The following is a 5,123-nucleotide window of genomic DNA, read 5'->3' as shown; positions in this document are numbered from 1 at the left end:
CAATACTCTGGTTCTTGAAGTAAGGCACTATGCAGCATTTAATCCAGCGTGGTTCTAGATAAAATAGGGCATTGGTTCTCAAAAAATGGATCTGGGCAATACCGTTACCTCCCACCCCCACCCCCATGATTATTATTGCTTATAACAATGACACAAGCTGTGTCTTAAATTGAGCAATTAATTTATATTTAGGTGATTACATATATAATATCACTGATATTAAAAAGTAGAATCATCCACTCTCAATTCTGGAGGATATTTCTAATAATCACTGACTACTTTTATCTTAGCAAACCAAAAAAACTTGAGAACCACTAAGTTGGATACATAAGCCCTATTACCCCCTAGTTTATCCCCACATATAGCAAAAGCAATATTTAAGTCCCTCATTCTTTTAATTGTTCTTGACCAATTCAGCTTAATAAATGCATTTTAAGCTGAGTTCACCTACCTAGCCTCATTTGCACAGTCATCTAACTGTGAAGCATAATATTTAAGCAGATTGATGTTCATTTCCCTCTCCAGAATTCCTGGCAACCTCAACCTCTCACATCCAAATCTTCAGGGGAAATGTATTTGCTAGAGACAGAGAATGGAGGAATACTGCATGCTGGGACATGTTCCTAGAAAAGCAGAAATGAACCAAATTACCATGATTTCTCCATCAAAATCCATAGGAATGTACTTAACTGCAGAATTTTTTCTTCTGCACATAAAATTAAGAAGTACATCCCAGTAATTGTAGCCCTAAAATAAACTAGAAATGGGGTAATTCCTAGAAAGATTTTTACTTTGGGTAAGAAAAGGGCAAGAACACTAAATATTTCACAAGTCTATTAAAAAGCTGTTAAAAGAAAGAAGATGAAATGGACACCCACAATAATTCTTAGACTCTTCAAGGTCTCTAAGACATGCTACAAAAATAGGTCTTTATTCTTAGGAAAATATAGTCAGAGCTAGCTTCCTTATGCTATACACAAACTCTTAACATCAGAGAGGCAGTACAGAATAGTACAAGTTTTTTTTTTTTTTTTTTTTTTTTGTTTTCTGTTAAACTGGTCTCAAAACAAGCACAAACCCACTAAATTTAAAAGAACAGGTAATTTTGAGGATTTTTGGCAGAAGACAGTACTTTTAACACATCTAATTCAAATCAAAAAATCCCAAAACTGACTAGATTGAATTCAAAGATTTTATATTGGAGAGAGGGGGTGGGAATAGGGAAACAAGGGGAAAAAATCCAGTTACCCTTATAGTTAACTAGAAATTATCACTTCAGAATGAGAAGTGATTGGTTCTGAAATAAAAAATATATTCAAATATAAATTTTTTGTTTCTCATTGTTTGATAACCAAGAGTTTTCATTGAATGATTATTATCAAAGAGTTTATTCTTAAGTCCCAAATTTTGGTTATAATACCACACTTTTTAAAAACGGTTGCCTATCAATGTTTCTAAGGCTAAGAATAAATGTTAGGGACACTTGAGTTTCTAGTGAGAGGATGTGTTGTTATCAAGAATGGTCACATCTACTTTTGTAAATACCTGTTAGAGAAATGCATCTATACTTTTAGCATGGAACAGGGATTTTTTACTTCACAGGTCAACACTGATGCTGAACACTCTTTGGAAAGTTAGTGGCATATCCCACTGAATAGCAAGAAAAATAAGGATCAATTTACCATTGAGGCCACACTTTAAAACACCATCCCATGATTTTATTACTATTGCATATCTAAATTGTAAACTACTTAGTTACTCACCAATTCCACATCCACCACTGAACTCAAATGGTGCAGGTCAGACAAATGTTAAGAGTAATGCAGTCTGTAGCTACCGAAGGATTTTCTTGGAGACTATGGTTTTATATTCTTTAAGGCCAAAATTTTTTTCTTTCTCCAGGCCATTAACATTTCCCCATCACAACATTAAGAGGTTGTATTTATCCCTTCAACAATTACAAAAATATACCTGACTACCTCCCACAATGTGATGGATGATTCAAAACTGTTGGGGATTAATAGATTAAGTGCCATTATTGGCAGATAAAATGCTGTTCTCCAAGTAGTGGAAGTCCTGTAATTTAACTGTCACCTAACATCACGTGTATTATACCAAATAATTTTAAATTTTGTAAACCAAGTTTCTTCACACTAAACTCCCTTCTATCTCTTCCATTTTTAACTGTGTCCAGACAACTTAGGGAAGCTGACTTTTAAACAACTGAATTGCTGTTTTAGTCAGTACTTAGGTTTCTTGATGGCTGTACAAAAATCGTCATGATTTATATTTCAATAATTTTAATTTTGTCACTTTTCCTTACTCTTTTTAATTAACTTGGTTCAAGTAGTAGTTGGAATTTCTTTCAAGTTTTAACGATAACTTTGGGAACAAACATGGATATTATTCAGAATTTGTTCTGAAAAAGGAGGCAACTTTCCAGTAAGAATAAATTAAATTTGTGATCATTTTAAATTGTCATCTACTCTCTAGAAACAAGACCTCACCTTATTTCAAATTTGGCAAGAGTCTTTTAAGGAGATAATTTTTCAAGGGACATTATACCCCCTTTTTGCTTGTCTGTATAGACAGAATTTCAATCATTTTTGAGACTGTCAAAGCCAAGAACCCATGAACAAAATCACAAATAGCAATAACCTACATTATTGAACAATTCCCTTGACATGTTGACATTTATACTAAAAGATTAGAAACTTGCATTTCCAGTACTCATATTCCCGTCACATTCCAGATATATAGCATTATTGCTTTATAGGTCATGTAACAATCAAACTATGTTTATATATGCATTGCCTGTTTTCCTTAATCTTTTGATTAGTATTTGAAACCAATTTTACTATTAATTTGTTTGAAAATACCATGGTTAATACTTCTTAGAACTTCAATGTTCACATTACCACTAGTTACCACATGCATATTTAGCTCTGATTATATTGCTCAAAAACTGCACCCATATCAGAACAGTGCAAATCATATTTAATTTTAAAAGTAAGATATAATGGCTTGAATTCAGTTATTCAAATGAACACTGTCAAGTAATTTCAATTTTATGTGTATATATATGCATATATATGTATGTATACACACACACACATATATACATCTTAATCTAAAACCACTGTTTACGTTATCAGTGAGAAAAATGCTTTATTCACCAATTCTGACTCCCCTTATAAGGATCAGTTTGCCCTCCCCACTTGCCCAAAGAATGCCAAATTGTCTTGACAACCCAGTAAACTATTCACTTAAGAACACTTTTGAGAGCCTACAAAAGTGTTCATTCTCAAATTTCTTGGCAATGAGAAGATTAAATGATGTTAATCCTTCCCAAAACTCCAGGACCAAATAATTCTATAGTTGAAATTTAACTTAACATCTTGACAGTGTCCCTTTAAACCATATGACAGTAAAGTGCCAATAAGGCATGGCAATAACCTCTTTCATGGGATAATTTAACTCCCTGGCACTGGAAGTGCTAGCACCAAGGATTACATTAAGAATCAGATATGAAGGCTACATCTAGTTCACTCACTTTCCATAAACCTAATATACTATCTATGATCATGTTAGAATGTAACAATTATTGATGTAGCCCTCAAACTTACACTAAGTTTTGAGAGAAAATGATGAATTTTTAAAAAGCACGGGGCAATATATATAAAATTAGTGGCAGGAAAAGTGTTTCATTAAGCACCAGGAACTAATTTTGCCACCCACTCATTTTCTAGGTTAGTTTCATTAACCGGCAAGGCACATTTACATATATTCCAACGAATACTTATTGACAATTTAAAATTACACTTTATGTCCCAGCTATCCCAGTAATTGACATACAACATACTAAAATGGTTTATTAAGATAACATAAAAAAAAAAAATCAATTAATGTGAAACATACAGGCTATTGGCAACCACTATTCTAAAAATTATGTAAGTACAAGTAAACATACTGAAATGTGTGCAATTCTAAGTTTTAAACCAGAAGATCTCTGTACTAACACACATTTATATTAATGACACATAAAAAAAATAAAAACTTTATTACAAAAATAAGTTACACTCGCCTCCAGCTTACAGTATAAAACAATTTTATTTGCAGGAATGCAAAATGATTGTTTGCCATGAGCATTTTGAACATATGACATGTCTAATTTTTCTTGTTAAATTTGCATTTACTGGGGAACTGGTGTGTATAAAACCTTAAGTATAAGCTCTGATCTTCATTGTGGTGCCTATTGGGTATGTGGTATAACTGCAGTATCCCTTTGGGGAAAGGGGAAAAGGGAAGCTCTTTATAGCAAGTCCTAATTAAATTATAATTTCACGTTTACCTTTAACTAAATAGGACTTGGCAGGGTTTTATTTTTCTTTTGAGGGTGATTCAAGAGGATGCTTCACCACTGAACACTCACTGTCATCAAGGTGCTTTAGAAAATTAAAAACATAGCACAAATGATTGTACTCTACTCTACAGGTTATCATGATCTGCATAAGAAATGGAAAGCTGATTCTGGTTTTTACAGAGATCAGCTGTAAGAAATGCACTAATGAAAACATACCTTTTACCTAAAAAGCTAAACTACAGCCATATACTATTTTCTATGATTTATGAAAAACTTCAAAATATCCAAATGTCAGGCTTCACTGTACAACTGTCAGTTTTAGTCTGACTTTTTATAAAGGGACACTGCAGTATTTAGTACAAGTTGCGGATGCACTTTTTTGAACATCTGATGTCTTACAAAAGTAACATCTTGCTAAACTATTATACATCCAAATAACTACAATATCTGAAGAAGCAAGGCTGCTTTTTCAGCCACAAAATACGACAAAAGCAAGGCCCGTTATGATGGTCATGAGGAAGTCTTACAAGCCTCTGAAACTAAAGGCAACTAAGAATGTTACATTTGGTATATTATAATCTTACCCTCATATCATATAAACAAGCCTTGCTTTTATCTACAAAGATTTTCTATGTACAGTACAGACAGGGTATAGTTCAATCCTCTGCTACTGAGGTAGTTAACCAACCCTTTAAAAAAGGTTCTGAAAAGAACCACTATCTGGAATGCCTGACTAACCAGCTCTGATGATTACACCTGA

The 5,123-nt window shown here is 33.1% G+C and overlaps 1 protein-coding gene across 4 annotated transcripts in view; it reads right to left on the bottom strand.

Moving 5' to 3' along the window:
* Positions 1–1,018: 1,018 nt before the first annotated feature.
* Positions 1,019–5,123, bottom strand: part of SYNCRIP (synaptotagmin binding cytoplasmic RNA interacting protein) — a 35,203-nt gene continuing 31,098 nt past the window's right edge. For all 4 annotated transcript variants that reach the window (XM_003769255.4, XM_023503099.2, XM_023503100.2 and 1 more), the window contains exon 12: positions 1,019–5,123. This exon is cut by the window's right edge. The gene's annotated coding sequence lies outside the window, so the exon portion shown is untranslated.

Source organism: Sarcophilus harrisii, chromosome 4, assembly GCF_902635505.1.
Source record: "Sarcophilus harrisii chromosome 4, mSarHar1.11, whole genome shotgun sequence".
NCBI classification, from domain to species: Eukaryota; Metazoa; Chordata; class Mammalia; order Dasyuromorphia; family Dasyuridae; genus Sarcophilus; species Sarcophilus harrisii.
This window is presented reverse-complemented; position numbering and strand designations above follow the sequence as displayed.